Genomic DNA, 20692 nt, shown 5'->3' with positions numbered 1-20692 from the left:
TTGTTTATGTTAAGTCTTTGTCAGTGTTTTATTAAAAGTCTGTTGATTGTTATCTGGTTCCGTAGAGATCCGTTACAGCTGCATTTGTGAATGTGACAGAAAGCATAAACATAACTTTAGCCTTCCTAGTCATTACAAATGATGTAAAACCACATTGAATCTGGTGTTTTTATGAAACGGGCTATAATTTATTATCCTGTACACTGTATTTCCACTTACATTCATCTCCACAGAGATTGTGCTTAAGGTTTGAGGTGTTTCCCACCTGAGCCGATCCTTTTTTGTGACAAACTTTACAGACTGGGTAACCATAAACGTTGATTGTGCCTCGTGGTTCTTTAACATACCCAAAGTAATCATACACAGCGGACTTGGTTCAGACTCGGACAAGTCTGTATGATACGCTCATGATGCGCTTCACTTGTGCTGCACTTCTGATGTGCTCGTGATGTGCTCGCCACACCTGCATGTCACCTTTAAAATTGAGCGACAGTCGAATGTAACATAAGGAAGGCACAACTGAAAGATTGTCTGGATCTTGGCAAGTTTATATGATGCTGTAAATGTCTCTTATTCTGTCTTAATTAAACCGATTTGGATTTTAGAAAGGTTCTGAAAAAATCTGTATTTTCATGCAATACCGTCAATGAGAAGATTTCAACGGTATGATAATGTTGCTGGTTGCTTGAGAGTGTGCAGAGCTGGAATCTATAAGCGCAGATATAAGATTTGTAATTTTTTTTTTAGTCACTATAAAATAGCCAGTCTTAGTATTATTCTAAAATGTGGATAACTGTCCAGAGTCGGTGTGTCCAAACGATTGACTTTGTGGTGGATTTTGAATAACACAACATTACTCTTCTGTCAGTGTTGTTTATGTGATTTGAGTGGGATTGTATGTTTTTGTGGTGTATTCTCTTGTGGCTTCCAGTTTCTGATCACCACAGGAGAGAATCTGGATTATCTGGATGACGTTCACACTGTATTTGGAGAGGTCATGGAAGGTATGGATGTGCTCACTAAAATCAATGAGGCATTTGTGGACAGCGACTTCATCCCGTATCAGGACATCAGGTGAGACAGACTTCTACCACTGTCTGCAAATCCAAAATGTAAAATGTCATATTACAACAGCACAGACTTAAACAGTATTGGCTGTCATTATCATTAATACCTGTCTCTTGTTATAGTGATGGCAGGGGGGGAGTGTGTGTGTGTGTGTGTGTGTGTTTTAAAGTGAATTCTCATTGACTTATGTGTGTGTATATTTGGCCACAAAGAGCCTCTTTGTTTATGTTTGCCGATGCTAAAGGAGTTAAAAAAGTACTCAAGTTGACTGTTTCCGCTGCCTCCTGACTCTGCCCGAATGCTGTTACACACAGCTATTTATTTTACATCCGTTTTTAATTGTTTTTCTGCATAAACTTGCCCTAGATGGACATCTTTGATCATTTTGCCTTGTCTTGCTGTTTTGTTTTTTATTTATTTTTTTATGTAATGTAAATGTGATTCTTCTGTTAGGGGAACATTTCTCTCTCTTAGGATGATTTTAAGCCCTCACACAGTTTTTCACATCCAGATTTAAAAGCTCATTTTATCCACATACAATGGACTAATTGTAAAATAGTGGTCTTATTTCGTTGAAAGTTCATAATATTATATATTATGCTTACAAACTAATTTACATAAAGTCTTTGTCCTGTCTTTGAAAGCCTGTGATTCAGGCTCTGTTTGCTCTGTCCAATAAAAAAAGTGTTAGTTCATTCCACTAGATGGCATCAAGTACTAGGAAAACAATTCTCTTTCTCCATCACATTCTATAACATTATAAAGATGTGAAATGCAGGTGGTTCTCTAACATAGCTGAGCACTCACACATGTGCTCGTCCATGAAGAACACCCACTGTTTCCTCTAACTGGACTAGCAGCTCCATCCAGATGTCGTTGAAAAGCTGAGATCCTTATTCAACATCATCTCCAAATAGAGAAAAGTGACATTACCAGCATCACACACAATCTTGAAAACCCACTGTATCACACACACTATTCCGAAATCCACATGAAGTCTGATCAAGACCATGATCAGATCTTTATTCAGGACATGTGATGAAACAGTTTGAAGAAGTTTCTTTTGTCAAGATTTCAAGTTGTCAAAAGTGCCCCTAATTAAAGAACTCTTGCATATCTTCAATGACTCACCTACCGCAGTGAAGGTGCTGTTGGTTTCGTGTGTGTTTGAAAGTTTATTTGTCGTAAGGTGGGTGATCTGCCGGATGCGGACATTAAACCTCCCGTGAACGTGCTGTTTGTGTGTAAACTGAACCCTGTCACCACAGAAAAAGATCTAGAGATCATCTTCTCATGCTTCGGCCCCATTAAATGGTGAGAGAAAAGAGCTTTTTACACTTGCCAAATGCAAGTAACTCCAAATAAAAACAGAGTTTTAAAAGCTTTTTTATATGTGGCGTATTATGCGGTGTTAATGGCAAAGGAAGAACGATAGTCTGATCACTTATAGTTGTGGGTAAAGATCAAGGCTGTATACTAAATGTCTATGTTCATTGTGCTTGTGAAGTACACACTTAACTGGGTTCTAATTATGCTATAATGCATTTGGAGTGTCTCACTGGTATTCAGCGTCATAAACACTGCATTTTTGGCACGCTGTGTCAAGTTAAAAGTAGTGGAAACTTTGAAAATCACATCTCAAGATTCCTGTATTCTGTTGAGCTTCCTCCTGAGTGCTTCTCATTCTGTGGCTGCGCTGCTTGTGAGGTGCGCTGACACCTATTCACGCAGCCGGTAAAAACACGTACTTCAAGGTTGAATTGCTAGTATGGCAGACAAATACATACACGTCAGGGGGCATGATTAATTGCATTAACACGTTATTTTTAATATAATCAGTTGCACTAAATGCTTTCTCGGTGAGGTCATGCAAATGTGTACATGCGGGGTGGATTGATCTACACATTAAATGTTTTGGTGTTTGATTTGATAATGAGGAAGACTGTGAGAAAGCTTACTTAAAAATGGATAATGTCCTAATAGATGATTGATGTGGACTTCAGCCAATCTGTGTCCAAGATCAAATGGAAGGGTAAAGGTCAGTGCGTGCTTGTCCTTATTATCCGATTAATTACTGACCCAAAAATAAAAATCCTGTCAATTGCTTACCATCTGTAGTACACAAAAGGATGATTTTTGAAGAATCTTCACACAGCTCTTTCCATACAACAGCAGGTCATAGTGACTACAGCTGGGTTTCTTTCCACTGATGTATTTTAATGCGAATTTGGGTATATAGCTTAATGCTGAATGAAAACACCAAGATGCAAATAAAGTTTCCAAAAATGTATAAAAAATATATATGCATGCTTGAGCTTGAAGTTTTTATTCGGAAAGAAGATATGCGCCTTAACTACAAAAACATTTATTAAATCTATTCCCGTATAATTTATGTAAATGAATATCAGCCACAACATTAAAACAACCTGCTTAATATCGGGTAGGTCCCCCTCGTGCCGCCAAAACAGCTCTGACCCATTGAGGCATGGACTCCACAAGACCTCTGAAGGTGTCCTGTGGTATCTGGCACCAAGACGTTAGCAGCAGATCTTTAAGTACTGTAAGCTGCGAGGTGAGGCCTCCATGGATGACTTGTTGGTCCAGCACATCCCATAGATGATCAATTGGTTTGAGATCTGGGGAATTTGGAGGCCAAGTCAACACCTTGAACTCTTTGTCATGTTCCTCAAACCATTCCTGAACCATTTTTACAGTGTGGCAGGGTGCATTATCCTGCTGAAAGAGGCCACTGCCATCAGGGAATACTGTTGCCATGAAGGGGTGAAGGGGTGAAGGACCCAAGGTTTCCCAGCAGAACATTGCCCAGTGCATCACACTGCCTCCGCTGGCCTGCCTTCTTCCCATGGTGCATCCCTATGCAGCCCCATACGCAGCAAGCTGTGATGCATTGTGTATTCTGACACCTTTCTATCATGGCCAGCATTAAGTTTTTCAGCATTTTGTTCTACAGTAGTTCTTCTGTGGGATCGGACCAGACGGGCTAGCCTTCGCTCCCCACACGCATCAATGAGCCTTGGGCGCCCATGACCCTGTCGCCGGTTCACCGGTTGTCCTTCCTTGGACCACTTTTGGTAGGTACTAACCACTGCATACCGGGAACACCCCACAAGACCTGCCGTTTTGGAGATGCTCTGACCCAGTTGTCTAGCCATCAAAATTTGGCCCTTGTCAAAACTGACTGTTCATTTGCTGCCTAATATATCCCACCCCTTGACAGGTGCCATTGTAACGAGATAATAAATGTTATTCACTTTACCTTTCCGTGGTTTTAATTTTGTGGCTGATCAGTGTAGATGCCATGTGTCATGTGACTGCCTCAAGTCATAATTACTCAGAGAACACATAATTTGCTCAGAGAACAACTTCAATATCAAATGTTGCTCTGGTTATTGTGAAATGCCAAAGTCCATCATCAAAATGAATGCTAGCGCAAACAGAGTTCGTCAGATCTGCATGGTCTAAACCACAAGGAATTTTATTACATTAAAAAAGAGCCACAGTGGCCACAACTTCCATTTATTTCTGTTTTGTGCCAGTTCCCCAGAAGTGAAAATTTTGCTCTATTAAACGCTGCTTTATTCATGTTGTTTTTGCGATATTCTGATTATTTGCATAAATTTAGTTCGCAACATGGATAGAAACAGCTTATGTGTCATGCTAAAAAAAATCATTCACTTCTGAAGCCATACAGATAGCTTTGTGTGAGTAACAGGCCAAAAATTCATCATGGATGTTGGCTACACGTGAGCATTGGTGGAGGTGAAGATTATTAACCTCCTGAGACCCGAGCATGACTGCTGTGTGCATTTTTCATTTTCCTTTATGATTTGTAATTAGTTGCACCTAATAAACAAGCAAAAAAAAAAAGATATATATTTGTGGCAAGGAGGAAGGCGGGGCTGGGCCGTGATGATGCACACCCGGCACCTAATCAGGCTAATCAAGCCGACGAGAGGGATAAAGGCTGCCGAGCAAACCCTCCCCCACTCTCCCTCTGCAAGGAAACCCGCCCCCACTCTCCCTCTGTGAGCAAACCCACCCCCACTCTCCCTCCGTGAACAAACCCGCCCCCACTCTCCCTCAGCGAGCAAACCCGCCCCCACTCTCCCGCCGCGAGCAAACCCGGACCCACTCTCCCTCAACCTCAGATAGCAAACCCGGCCCCACTCTCCCTCTGTGAGCAAACCCGGCCCCACTCTCCCTCTGCGAGCAAACCCGTCCACACTCTCCCTCTGCGTCTGCGCTCAAACCCGGCCCCACTCTCCCTCTGCATCTGTGCGCAAACCCAGCCCCACTCTCCCTCTACCTCTGCGAGAAAACCCAGCCCCCACTCTCCCTCTGTGAGAAAACCCGGCACCACTCTCCCTCTGCGTCTGCGTGCAAACCCGGCCCCACTCTCCCTCTACCTTTGCGAGCAAAGCCAGCCCCACTCTCCCTCTGCGAGCAAACCCTGCCCCCACTCTCCCTCTGCGTCTGCATGCAAGCCCGGCACCACTCTCCCTCTGTGTCTGCACGCTAACCCAGCCCCACTATCCCTCTGCGAGAAAACCCCGACCCCACTCTCCCTCTGCGTCTGCTAGCAAACCCGGCCCCCACTCTCCCTCTGCATCTGCGTGCAAGCCTGGCACCACTGTCCCTCTACGTCTGCGAGCAAACCCGGCCCCACTCTCACTCTGCAAGCAAACCCGGCCCCACTCTCCCATTTCGAGCAAACCCGGCCCCACTCTCCCTCTGCGAGCAAACCCACCCCCACTCTCCCTCTGTGAGCAAACCCCTCCCCCACTCTCCCTCTGTGTCTGCGCACAAACCCGGCTCCATTCTCCCTCTGCGAGCAAACCTGGTCCCACTCTCCCTCTGCATCTGCATGCAAACCCGCCCCCACTCTCCCTCTGTGAGCAAACCCACCTCCACTCTCCCTCTGCAAGCAAACTCGCCCCCACTCTCCCTCTGCAAGCAAACCCTCCCCCACTCTCCCTCCGTGAGCAAACCTACCCCACTCTCCCTCTGCGAGCAAACCTGCCCCCACTCTCCCTCTGCATCTGCTAGCAAACCCCATCCCCACTCTCCCTCTACCTCTGCGAGCAAACCCGGCCCCACTCTCCCTCTGCAAGCAAACCCTGCCCCCACTCTCCCTCTGCGTCTGCTAGCAAACCCCTCCCCCACTCTCCCTCTGCATCTGTGTGCAAACCCGGCCCCACTCTCCCTCTACGCCAGCGAGCAAACCTGGCCCCAATCTCCCTCTACGTCTGCGAGCAAATCCGGCCTCACTCTCCCTCTAACTCTGTGTGCAAGCTCGGCACTACTGTCCCTCTATGTCTGCGAGCAAACCCGGCCCCAATCTCCCTCTCCCTCTGCGAGCAAACCTGGCCCCACTCTCCCTCTGCATCTGCATGCAAACCCACCCCCACTCTCCCTCTGCATCTGCTAGCAAACCCCATCCCCACTCTCCCTCTGCATCTGCGAACAAGCCCGGCCCCACTCTCCCTCTGTGTCTGCACGCTAACCCGGCACCACTGTCCCTCCACCTCTGCGAGCAAACCCAGCCCCCACTCTCCCTCTGCGTCTGCACGCTAACCCGGCCCCACTCTCCCTCTATGCCAGCGAGCAAACCTGGCCCCAATCTCCCTCTACGTCTGCGAGCAAATCCGGCCTCACTCTCCCTCTAACTCTGTGTGCAAGCTCGGCACTACTGTCCCTCTATGTCTGCGAGCAAACCCGGCCCCAATCTCCCTCTCCCTCTGCGAGCAAACCTGGCCCCACTCTCCCTCTGCATCTGCATGCAAACCCACCCCCACTCTCCCTCTGCATCTGCTAGCAAACCCCATCCCCACTCTCCCTCTGCATCTGCGAACAAGCCCGGCCCCACTCTCCCTCTGTGTCTGCACGCTAACCCGGCACCACTGTCCCTCCACCTCTGCGAGCAAACCCAGCCCCCACTCTCCCTCTGCGTCTGCACGCTAACCCGGCCCCACTCTCCCTCTGCGAGCAAACCCGGCCCCACTCTCCCTCTGCGAGCAAACCTGGCCCCACTCTCCCTCTGCGTCTGCGAGCAAACCTGGCCCCACTCTCCCTCTGCGTCTGCGAGCAAACCTGGCCCCACTCTCCCTTTGTGAGCAAACCCGCCCCCACTCTCCCTCTGCGAGCAAACCCGCCCCCACTCTCCCTCTGCGAGCAAACCCGCCCCCACTCTCCCTCTGCACCTGCTAGCAAACCCCATCCCCACTCTCCCTCTACCTCTGCGAGCAAACCCTGCCCCCACTCTCCCTCTGCGTCTGCTAGCAAACCCCTCCCCAACTCTCCATCTGCGTCTGCATGCAAGCCCAGCACCACTATCCCTCTACGTCTGCGAGCAAACCCGGCCCCACTCTCCCTCTACGTCTGCGAGCAAACTCGGCCCCAATCTCCCTCTACGTCTGCGAGCAAACCCGGCCCCACTTTCCCTCTAACTCTGCATGCAAGCCCGGCACCACTGTCCCTCTACGTCTGCGAGCAAACCTGGCCCCAATCTCCCTCTACGTCTGCAAGCAAACCCAGCCCCAATCTCCCTCTACGTCTGCGAGCAAACCCCATCCCCACACTCCCTCTGCATCTGCACGCAAGCCTGGCCCCACTCTCCCACTGCATCTGCACGCTAACCCGGCCCCACTCTCCCTCTACCTCTGCGAGCAAACCCAGCCCCCACTCTCCCTCTTTGAGAAAATCTGGCCCCACTCTCCCTCTGCGTCTGCGCGCAAACCCGGCCCCACTCTCCCTCTTCGAGCAAATCCGGCCCCACTCTCCCTCTGTGTCTGCGCGCAAACCTGGTCCCACTCTCCCTCTTCGAGCAGACCCGGCCCCACTCTCCCTCTGTGTCTGCGAGCAAACATTGCCCCACTCTCCCTCTGTGTATGCGAGCAAACCTGGCCCCACTCTCCCTCAGCGTATGCGAGCAAACCCAGCCCCACTCTCCCTCTGTGAGCAAACCCGGCCCCACTCTCCCTCTGCACGCAAACCCACCCCCACTCTCCCTCTGCCCGCAAACCCGCCCCCACTCTCCCTCTGCCCGCAAACCCGCCCCCACTCTCCCTCAGCGTGCAAACCCGACCCACTCTCCCTCTGCGAGCAAACCCGCCCCCACTCTCCCTCTGCACCTGCTAGCAAACCCCATCCCCACTCTCCCTCTACCTCTGCGAGCAAACCCTGCCCCCACTCTCCCTCTGCGTCTGCTAGCAAACCCCTGCTCCACTCTCCATCTGCGTCTGCTAGCAAGCCCAGCACCACTATACCTCTATGTCTGCTAGCAAACCCAGCCCCACTCTCCCTCTACGTCTGCGAGCAAACCCGGCACCAATCTCCCTCTACGTCTGCGAGCAAACCCGGCCCCACTCTCCCTCTAACTCTGCATGCAAGCCCGGCACCACTGTCCCTCTACGTCTGCGAGCAAACCCGGCCCCAATCTCCCTCTACGTCTGCAAGCAAACCCAGCCCCAATCTCCCTCTACGTCTGCGAGCAAACCCCATCCCCACACTCCCTCTGCATCTGCACACAAGCCCGGCCCCACTCTCCCACTGCATCTGCACGCTAACCCGGCCCCACTCTACCTCTACCTCTGCGAGCAAACCCAGCCCCCACTCTCCCTCTTTGAGAAAATCTGGCCCCACTCTCCCTCTGCGTCTGCGTGCAAACCCGGCCCCACTCTCCCTCTTCGAGCAAATCCGGCCCCACTCTCCCTCTGCGTCTGCGCGCAAACCCGGCCCCACTCTCCCTCTTCGAGCAGACCCGGCCCCACTCTCCCTCTGTGTCTGCGAGCAAACATGGCCCCACTCTCCCTCTGTGTATGCGAGCAAACCTGGCCCCACTCTCCCTCAGCGTATGCGAGCAAACCCAGCCCCACTCTCCCTCTGTGAGCAAACCCGCCCCCACTCTCCCTCAGCGTGCAAACCCGCCCCACTCTCCCTCTGCGAGCAAACCTGCCCCCACTCTCCCTCTGTATCTGCAAGCAAACCCCATCCCCACTCTCCCTCTACCTCTGCGAGCAAACCCGGCCCCACTCTCCCCCTGTGAGCAAACCCCTCCCCCACTCTCCCTCTGCGTCTGTGCGCAAGCCCGGCACCACTGACCCTCTACATCTGCGAGCAAACCCGGCCCCACTCTCCCTCTATGTCTGCGAGCAAACCCGGCCCCACTCTTCCACTGCGAGCAAACTCGGCCCCACTCTCCCTCTTCCTCTTCGAGCAAACCCGGCCCCCACTCTCCCTCTGCGAGCAAACTCGTCCCCACTCTCCCTATACCTCTTCGAGCAAACCGTCCCCACTCTCCCTCTGCGTCTGCGCGCAAACCCTGCCCCACTCTCCCTTTTCGAGCAAACCCCACCCCCACTTTCCCTCTGCGAGCAAACCCACCCCCACTCTCCCTCTGCGAGCAAACCCAGCCCCACTCTCCCTCTGCGTCTGTGAGCCAACCCGGCCCCACTTGCTCACAAGATCTCCTGCAACATGGGAGACACAGCACTGGTCCACACTTCCAAAGAAAACTCACCCTGTGTCTCAACCAGCTCCCTATATCGTGAATCAGTATATCGTGAATGCAATTTCTGGCACTGGTAAGGGTACTGATCCACTGATCATTCATTTTTGTTGAAGATATTCAAACGTACAGTGTTATAGACCTTTTCACAATCTGGGTTTTGGAATGCGGAAGTAAAGGTTTGCAGGGTAAACTTCGACAGCGGTTAATGGGAGTGAATGGGAGATCACAGCAAATATTATTTTTACTTACCCATTTGCTCCAAGACCAAAATAAAAAATCCACTATTACGTTTGAATGACTTTCCAGAAGAGGAAATAGAGAGCGGTGGATTAAGAGCGGTGGGAGAAGATGCCAAATTTACTGTCACTCTCTCAGCAGCTGTAATAGAAACCTCCTCACAGCTGTGGTAATTCAGTTTTTAAAACTAATTCCAGGGTAATATAACACCAAGAATAATGTTTTACATTTACACTCAATATTTCAAAAATGTATAATATAAAAAAAAATTGAGATTTACGCTGCTAAATAAAGCGGAAATGCGTCATCAGTCTGTGAAAAAGGTCTATTATAACAGATAAATGGCATAAAGAAAAAAATATAAAAGAGCGTATTTTAATCCTTTTAACAACTTAAATATTTAAAAGATTGTTTCACTTTCATGGTAATTATGAATAAAAGATATTACAAACAACATCTCTTTCTACCATCAGGCAGGTGGTATCGCAGCATCAGAACCCCCACCAGCCGACTTCATGACAGCTTCCTCCCCCAAGCAATCAGACTTTTGAACTCTTGATCTCTCACGATCAGTATACATCAGCACTGTACTTTATTAATCTCACACTGGACTGTCATAAATTATATTCTCTTTTAACAACACACTGACAACTGACTATCAACCGACAGCCTGAATGTCAATACAGCACAATACAACATACTGTACATTTTATATATACTATTTTTTATTGGATACTGTGTATTCTATATTATGTGTATTGTATACTGTACATTGTATATTATTATTGTATATTGTGTTGTGTAATTATGTGTATATGTCTTATCACTGTCATGACTGCTATGTTCTCGGAACTGCACCCAAGACTTTCACCCACTATTGCACTTGTGTATATGGTTGAGTGACAATAAAGTGATTTGATTTTGATTTGATTTAGGAGAAAATAATGCTTGGACTTCATAGTTTTACACTTGTGCTCGTCATCTAATGATTGAGAGACTTCAGAAGACACAAGGACGTTTCCGGTAAGGGAACATAGTGAGCAATGATGCTCCCTGGTTTATACAGTGCATTGTGGGATTTTAGGGAGCAGTCATAAACTGCAGTATGTGTTAAACTTTGTGCTGCTGCTGCAACCCCGGCCACGAGCCTTTGCATTCTTCTGCCCCGAAACAAATTGTGTTGTAAGCTTCATTTACCATCTCATATGTGGCTTTGACTTACAACTGAACATTTAGTCCACTTCGTAGAAAATATATCATATATCGCCATTCAGCCTAAAAATACTGAGATAAGATTTTTGATCCATATCGCCCAGCCCTAACTTAATGGTATATTTTGGTCCTGTTTTGGATCTTGGCATGGTAACTCTGAACAATTGTTTGGAAAGTGCTGCGTGAAAATTCTTAAATAATTTCTCCTTTTGTGTTCTATGGAAAAAATGACAGCATACGGGGGTATATTGACATGAAATGGTGAAGGAATTTTCATTTTGGGGTGAATTATTCTTTTAATAAATTAAAGTTAATATAACATTTTTAAATATAGATTTCATATATTGTATAATGAAGAGTGATTTTATTGTCAATTTGTGTTTGATTTCTAGGTGGGAAGTACACCAAGGAGGACTTTAAGGCCTATGAGAAAGACTTGGACAGTAAATCCAAACTGGCTTTTAAAGACGAAGTTAAAACCAAGCAAGAGTATCCTTCTAATCAAGTCTTTACATTTAAATCTTACTTAAAGACAACTGCATTTCACTTTGTAGCTTTTGCTGCTTTGGATTTAAAATGTCATCTTGCAAACTCTATAAAATGCCACCAAACCACCCCAAAGATTTGTTTATTAAGTCCTAAATGGGTTACCGTTCATCTTTAGTTTAGGAATTCTTTAACTTCATTACTAAAGCTCCCGTTATGAGCTTCACTTAGACGATGATGAAGACTAGAGGAAGGATGACAGAGAGAAATGACAATCAGACAATGAGAGAACAAAGGAATCAATGGTACAGTTTTGTCAACAATGTACAACTGTATACCTGAATAATAACACATCTGGTTTAATGACGCAGACATTTGAAGGAAACTCTATCACCCCCTTTAGGATTATTTCCGCCACAGTTAAGCAGGACTGCATGCTTACCATATGCTGGTCGAGAATCTGTCACTATTCTGTTCTCTGTCTTATTTATTTCTGTTCCTTTTGAATTGTAGGATCCTGATGAGAGTCGACGAGACAAAGATAAAGGCAGACAGCATTCCCTCTCGAGAGACAGAGAGAGACATAAGGAGAGAGAGCGGGAGAAAGACAATCACAGAGCACAAACATCACAAAGAGCCACGGATGAGAACGCAGCCGCAGCCCAAAGAGATCAAAGTATTACAGTTGACATTATGCGTCAACTCACTGCTAGAATAAAGGCAAATGCAACTTTTTACATTAAGATGATTTTTTAATTTTTTTTATTTCAAATCAAATCAAATCACTTTATTGTTATTCAACCATATACACAAGTGCAACAGTGGGTGAAAGTCTTGGGTGCAGTTCCGAGCAACATTGGAGACATATACCAATTTACAATAAACATCAGATTTACACAACATAATTTACATATCTAACATACACATAATTACACACAACACAATATACAAATAATAATATACAATGTACAGTATACAATACACACAATATAGAATACACATACACACAATATATAATACACAGTATACAATAAAAAATAGTATATATAAAATACACAGTAGGTTGTATTGTGCTGTATTGACATTCAGGCTGTCGGTTGATAGTCAGTTGCCAGTGTGTTGTTAAGAGAGAATATAATTATGACAGTCCAGTGTGAGATAATAAGATTAATAAAGTGCAGTGCTGATGTATATGATCGTGAGAGATCAAGAGTTCAAAAGTCTGATTGCTTGGGGGAAGAAGCTGTCATGAAGTCAGCTGGTGCGGGTCCTGATGCTGCGATACCGCCTGCCTGATGGTAGCAGTGAGAGCAGCCCATGGCTCGGGTGGCTGGAGTCTCTGATGATCCTCCGAGCTTTTTTCACACACCGCCTGGTGTATATGTCCTGGAGGGAGGGAAGCTCACCTCCGATGATGTGTCTGGCAGTTCGCACCACCCTTTGCAGGGCTTTGCGGTTGAGGGTGGTTCTGTTGCCGGATAAGGCAGTGATGCAGCCAGTCAGGATGCTCTCTACAGTGCTGGTGTAGAACCGTGTGAGGATGTGGTGGTTCATTCCAAACTTCCTCAGCTGTCTCCGTAAGAAGAGGCGTTGATGAGCCTTCTTCACAATGGCCTCAGTGTGGATGGACCATGTGAGTTACTCTGTGATGTGGACACCGAGGAACTTGAAGCTGCTGACTCTCTCCACCAGTGCTCCATTGATGGTGATGGGGCTGTGTTCTCTGTCTTTTCTCCTGAAGTCCACCACAAGCTCCTTGGTCTTACTGACATTGAGGGAGAGGTTGTGCTCCTGACACCAGCATGTCAGAGTGTGCACCTCCTCTCTGTAGGCTGTTTCATCATTGTCAGTGATCAGACCTACCACCGTTGTATCATCAGCAAACATAATGATGGCATTGGAGCTGTGTGTTGCCACACAGTCATGTGTGTTCAAGGAATACAGGAGTGGGCTGAGAACACAGCCCTGCAGGGCTCCAGTGTTGAGGGTCAGTGATGAGATGTTGCTGCCCATTCTAACCACCTGGCATCTGCTTGACAGGAAGTCCAGAATCCAGCTGCACAGCGAGCTGTTTAAGCCCAGAGCCCGGAGTTTCACATCAAGCTTGGAGGGCACTATGGTGTTGAATGCTGAGTTGTAGTCTACAAACAGCATTCTCACATATGCGTTCCTTTTTTCCAGGTAGGAGAGATTAGTGTGTAGTGTAGATACAATGGCATCATCAGTGGAGCGGTTGTTGTGTTATGCAAACTGCAGTGAGTCCAGTGAGGGAGGCAGCACAGAGCAGATGTAATCTCTGATTAGCCTCTCAAAGCATTTGCTAGTGATGGGGGTCAGAGCAACAGGATGCCAGACATTTAAGCAAGTGATTTTGGATTGCTTTGATGACGCGGCCCGGAATGTCGTCTGGACCCGCAGCTTTATGGATATTCACCCATCGGAAGGATCGGGTTACATCCACTACAGAGACGAAGAGTGAACTAACCTCTGTAGCTTCGGCCGCAAGAGCTCTCTCCGTGAAGGCGGTGTTATTTCCCTCGAAACGAGCATAAAAAGTATTAAGCTCATCCGGGAGTGAGGCAGCGGTGTTCATGGTGGAGTTTTTATTCCCTTTGAAGTCCGTGATGATATTAATTCCCTGCCACATGCTTTTTGAGTCAGTGGTGTTGAACTGTCCTTCAATCTTGTCCCTGTACTGGCGTTTGGCTGCTCTGATAGTTTTGTGGAGGGCATAACTGGTTTGTTTATGCTCCTCCGCATTTCCGGAATTAAAAGTGGAGGTCCGCGCATTAAGTGCCGCACGAACATTAATCCATGGTTTTTGGTTAGGGTAGATCGTATTGTTTTGGTTGGTACAACATCCTCTATGCACTTCCTGATGAAACACGTTAGGCTATCAGTGAATACCTCGATGTCATCATCAGAGGCGGACCGGAACATCTCCCAGTCCACGTGAACAAAACAGTCTTGTAGCATAGAATCTGATTGGTTCGACCAGCACTGGATCGTTCTGAGGGCGGGTGCTTCCTGTTTCAGTTTCTGCCTGTAAGCAGAACGGTAAGATTTGCCAAATGGTGGGTGGGGGAGGGATTTGTAGCCATCCTGGAAGAGAGAGTAGCAATGGTCCAAAACCCAGTCCCCTTGTATGTTGAAGCTGATGTGTTGGTAGTATTTCGGTGCTATTGACTTGAGGTTGGCTTTGTTAAAGTCCCCGGTCACAATGAACACGTACTAAAGGTTCACGGTTTCCTGCTCACTTATACTCCAATACAGTTCCTTGAGTGTTTGGTCTGTGTCGGCTTGTGGTGGGATATACACAGCTGTGATAATGACCGCTGTGAATTCCCTCGGTAGCCAGAATGGTTGACACAGAAGCATGAGAAATTCCAGATCAGGAGAGCAGAAAGACTTGATAGAATGTACATTCCTCTGAACACACCAGGATTTGTTGATCATAATACATACACCACCACCTCTGCTTTTACCTGAGAGGTCTTTCGCTCTGTCTGCTCGGTGCACGGAGAACCCCACGGGTCTGGAATCTCCGCAGACATCCAAGTTTCTGTAAGGCAAATAATGCATCAGTCCCTTGTCTTTCGTTGGAAAGAGATCTGCGCTCTCAGCTTGCAGAGCTTGTTGTCCAGAGACTGAACATTTGCCAGTAGAATACTGGGTAGCGGGGGTCGATTTGCGCGACATTTTAGTCTGATGAGAACGCCGGCTCTCCTTCCCCTTTTCCGGCGTTGTCCCTGCCCAGACAAATGGCTCCGCTGTCGTGTTTGAAAACAGCGGGTCGGCATTGAGGTAAAGTCCGGTTTTCGGTGAGCTATTGCAAAACCAATGTCCAAAAGTGTTTGTCTATTGTAGACAATAAGGCAGACAACATCCAAGACAAAAAACATAAGAATTGTAGACAAAACAACAAAAAACTGCAATATTGGGTCAGAGCTTGCAACGCAGCAGCCATACTCTGCGCCATCTTGAACTCATCTCCTCAAATGTATGAGGATACATGTGCGACGGGCATGTTAATAGCAAGTGTAGCTTTCAAACTTTTTTTTTAATGCTGTTGCATTTCTTTCTCCACTCTTATATAAAGTTTGTTTTGTCTGCTCAGGTTTGTTTCATGTCATCTCACTAATTCAGGAAAATTATTTGAAAGCTATTATACATAAAATCTAAATAATTCAGTCTATGTATGGAGTCAATGTATCATGAAGGTGTTGTTTTTTTTCTTCCGAGTAATACAAAATTTGTAGCATGGTAGGCAGTACTTTTAAGTTTTGAAAAGTTTGTGAAAATGCAAATTTAGGCAGAATATTTGTTAAATTGTTGACGCTGATTCATAGATCATAAAACACACTTGCCCTTTTTTCATTCAAGTTTCATGAGTTTGTGTGCATCAACATTAAGGGGTTCAATGTTTCTTTCATGTAAAAATCAGAATCCCTGTTAGTTCTTGCTAGAACTATTAGTTTTCTGCTATGGCAACGTGATTTTACAATGTAGCATGACAGTTAATGAGCTTCTATTCAGTTTTTAAAGGGCTTGGATTAGCTTTAATAATGCTACACTGCTGCCCCTTACTGCCAATACTGTATGTCCCGCCCATCAAGGAAAAATATAAAAATGTATTCCGATAAATGTACAGTTGAAGTCAGAAGTTTACATACACCTTAGCCAAATACATTTAAACTCAGTTTTTCACAATTCTTGACATTTAATCATAGAAAACATTCCCTGTCTTAGGTCAGTTAGGATCACTACTTTACTTTAAGAATGTGAAATGTCAGAATAATAGTAGAGAGAATTATTTATTTCAACTTTTATTTCTTTCATCACATTCCCAGTGGGGCAGAAGTTTACATACACTTTATTCGTATTTGGTAGCCCTGCCTTTAAATTGTTTAACTTGGGTCAAACATTTTGGGTAGCCTTCCACAAGCTTCTCACAATAAGTTGCTGGAATTTTGTCCCATTCCTCCAGACAGAACTGGTGCTCACACGCTTTTTTCAGTTCTGCCCACACATTTTCTATCGGATTGAGGTCAGGGCTTTGTGATTGCCACTCCAATACCTTGACTTTGTTGTCCTTAAGCCATTTTGCCACAACTTTGGAGGTATGGTTGGGGTCATTGTCCATTTGGAAGACCCATTTGTGACCGAGCTTTAAGTTCCTGGCTGATGTCTTGAGATGTTGCTTCAGTATATCCACATAATTTTCCTTCCTCGTGAGGCCATCTATTTTGAGAAGTGCACCAATCCCTCCTGCAGCAAAGCACCCCCACAACATGCTGCTGCCACCCCCATGCTTCACGGTTGGGATGGTGTTCTTCGGCTTGCAAGCCTCACCCTTTTTCCTCCAAACATAACAATGGTCATTATGGCCAAACAGTTCAATTTTTGTTTCATTAGACCAGAGAACATTTCTCCAAAAAGTAAGATCTTTGTCCCCATGTGGACTTTCAAACTGTAGTCTGGCTTTTTTTAGGGCGGTTTTGGAGCAGTGGCTTCTTCCTTGCTGAGCAGCCTTTCAGGTTATGTCGATATAGAACTCGTTTTACTGTGGATATAGATACTTGTCCACCTGTTTCCTCCAGCATCTTCACAAGGTCCTTTGCTGTTGTTCTGGGATTGATTTGCACTTTTCGCACCAAACTACGTTCATCTCTAGGAGACAGAATGCATCTCCTTCCTGAGCAGTATGATGGCTGCATGGTCCCATGGTGTATATACTTGCATACTATTGTTTGTACAGATGAACGTGGTACCTTCAAGTGTTTGGAAATTGCTCCCAAGGATAAACCAGACTTGTGGAGATCCACAATTTTTTTCTGAGGTCTTGGCTGATTTCTTTTGATTTTCCCATGATGTCAAGCATGGAGGCACCGAGTTTGAAGGTAGGTCTTAAAATACATACACAGATACACCTCCAATTCAGTGCACCTCCTGTCAGAAGCTAATTGTCTAAAGGCTTGACATCATTTTTCTGAAGCTGCTTAAAAGCACAGTTAACTTAGTGTATGTAAACTTCTGACCCACTGGAATTGTGATATAGTCAATTAAAAGTGAAACAATCTGTCTGTAAACAATTGTTGGAAACATTACAAAGTAGATGTCCTAAACGACTTGCCAAAAATACAGTTTGCTAATATAAAAGCTGTGGAGTTGTTAAAAAATGAGTTTTAATGATTTCAACCTAAGTGTAAACTTCTGACTTCAACTGTATATGTTATACTGAGCTTTACACTGAAGTACAAAATATAGTAGTATAATTTATACTATAAAAATTATTATAAACCTATTTAATTTAATGAATATTCCGGGTACAATACAAGTTAAGTTCAATCAACAGCATTTAAGGCATAATGTTGATTACCACAAAATTAATTTCGACTCTTTCCTCCTTTCCTTTAAAAAAAACCCCCACAAATCTGTGTTCCAGTGAGACACTTACAATGGAAGTGAATGAGGAAAATTTTTGGAGGGTTTAAATGTAGAAATGTGAAGCTTATAATTTTATAAAAACACTTATAACACCCCTCTTTAATTTCAACTAAGTGTGCCTAATGTTTACCAAACTCATTCAGGTGATGTTTAATCTATTCTGTTATCCTCTAATAGATTTATTCTTATGGTATATGATGAAGTAAAGAGAAACAGCAGGGTCACCAAATCTGACAGTACATTAGAGGTTACCAAAATCTGTTACCCCTCTTTATTCTAAACTAATAATAGACACACTTAGTTGAAATTAAAGAGGGGTAACAGATTTCGGCAGCCTCTAATATCAATATAATTTAATATTCCACAGTCAGCATTGCTGTACCTGCTTTTCATAGACCAATGTAGGGGACACAGAAGGGATATATCACCAGAGTCAGTGTGGTGAATAGATGTAAGACAATAAAAACAAGGTAAATAAAGCTGCAAGCAGCGATGATGGGCCCAAGCACCATGGGTCCATTTCCACCCGGTGGCTTTCGGAAAACAATGTAAGGTGGACTCATGCATTTGGTATTTGACATTATTCTAAACAATTTTTAAGCAATTTGGTTAAATGTAAGAGGACTATTTTAAAGTCTGTTGTAAGAGCCACACTTCCTGCTGCAAGGTGGTGGCACTATGACCATGACCCAAAATAGTCACATCCATTTGATTAGCCCCCAAGACTAAACATACATCTACATTTTGATCTAAATCACACACTTTCTGTTTCCCATTTTTCACCATTAATTTATTGCTTCACCATGGTGACACCGTTCAAAATATCAAAAATCTGTTTGCAATTTAGCATCTAAAATGACTTGGCATGATGTTGCACAAATTTGATGCCAGTCACATGAATCCCCTAGGAGTATTTAAAAGTTCAGAGCCTGCGATTTTCTGAAAATCCAAAATGGCCGACTTCCTGTTGGGTGAGCTAATGACTGTGTGTATGAAAGTTGTTTGGCTTGATGAGAACAATATAAGTACCAAGTTTGGTGACTGTAGGTGAAAATGGGGGTGCTACAGAGACCCCGTTACATGCCAATTTTAAGGGGGGGGGTGCTACAGAGCACCTCCTACATGCCCATGTGTGAACTTTTACCCAGCCCTAAAGGCCGATGGCTCTGATGTGTGTGCAAAATGTCATTACATTTTAAGCATGCCAAGTGCCTCAAAAAGACCCAAATATAAGAAGGAATAACAATTAATGCATTGCCATGACAACAGTATTTAAGATATCAAATATTCCTTTGCAAATTTACATCAGCAGTTTCTTGACATTATTCTAAAGAATTTTGAAGCAATTCATGTAAACACAAGAGGGCTATTTCAAAGTCTGTTAAAAGGTGACATACTTCCTGCTGCCAGTTGGTGGCATCTATGACTGTGACCCATAAAGCCACATAAATGTGATCAGCCCCCTCATTACCAAACATACAGCTGAATTTTTATCTGAATCACACATTGCATACAGAAAATGAACACTTCCTGTTTCCCATTTTACACCATTAATTTAATGCCTTGCCATGGCAACACCGTTCAATATATCAAAAATCTGTTCACAATTTAGCACAGTCTCATAAATCCCCTAGGAGGAGTATTTCAAAGTTCAGAGACTGCAATACTAAAAGAATCCAAAATGGCCAGCTTCCTGTTGGGCGGACCTAATGACTATAATTATGAAAGTTCTCCGGCTTGATGAGAACTATATACATACCAATTTTGGTGACTGCAGGTGAAAATGGTGGTGAAGCAGAAGGAGAACCTTTATTTTCGCATTTGTTCATCACTAGTTTATAAATGATAATGTGGGTGTCATGTCAGCTGATCTGGGGCCGTATGCAGGGGCGCATTAACACACGGGCTTATACGGGCTGAAGCCCAGGGGCCTAAAACTCCCATGGGGTCCAGCGGAAGGAGCGCATTTAAATGCTTTCAGGGGGAGATGCAGTTGTTGACATGGTAACAGTGCAAAACTGTAAAAGGCGTCCGTGTAGTGCTTGTTCAATACACAGCAGTTCTCCCCATTTATTTATTTTTGTACATGCATAACATACACGTTCATATTTTGTAGCCTTCATTTTACACATTAAGAGGAAAACATTTGGTAAGATGTGGAAGAAGTTGTTCCAATAAAATACAGAAAGCTAATTTTGGCTTTCTCAGATTAATCAAAGAAATAATAATCATATATCTAAACATTGTCTTGTGTTGTATTAAATTATGAATGAATGACGTCAATCCGCTCTGATGTAGTACATGTGCAGGCTAGCTGATTCAGTGGTTGAGTGCATACATTTTTGTTAGACATCACTATAGTCATTCTTTCACAACACTTTAATGATCACTTCAATCAGCATTTAAGAATCTGGCTGAAATTTTGAAGTACAAGAACAACTCCAATCTACTGGGGATTGACTGAAATTTCCAAAGTGGTTGGTCAAGTTTACGATCAAATAATACATTTCAAATGAGCAGTTAAATCTGACAATCATAAATTGTGCTGCTTAAGCTCACAATCATGCAAAAAAAATTATTTTCCACACTGATCCAGCTAATGAAAAATAGCTGAAAGGCAATATTTCAATCAAAAAGGTGATTGGCATTTTTTACCAGCAGAAGGTGGGACTTCTTTTTCTACACCTACCATGTTGGGCATTCCAATTTCTT

At 44.9% G+C, this 20692-nt stretch overlaps 1 pseudogene; it reads left to right on the top strand.

Annotated features, from left to right (window-relative positions):
* Positions 1–448: 448 nt before the first annotated feature.
* On the top strand, positions 449–12222 carry LOC127416020 (peptidyl-prolyl cis-trans isomerase-like 4; annotated as a pseudogene).
* The last annotated feature ends 8470 nt before the right edge of the window (positions 12223–20692 follow it).

Source organism: Myxocyprinus asiaticus, chromosome 25 (assembly GCF_019703515.2).
Source record: "Myxocyprinus asiaticus isolate MX2 ecotype Aquarium Trade chromosome 25, UBuf_Myxa_2, whole genome shotgun sequence".
In the NCBI taxonomy this organism is placed as follows: Eukaryota; Metazoa; Chordata; class Actinopteri; order Cypriniformes; family Catostomidae; genus Myxocyprinus; species Myxocyprinus asiaticus.
This window is presented reverse-complemented; position numbering and strand designations above follow the sequence as displayed.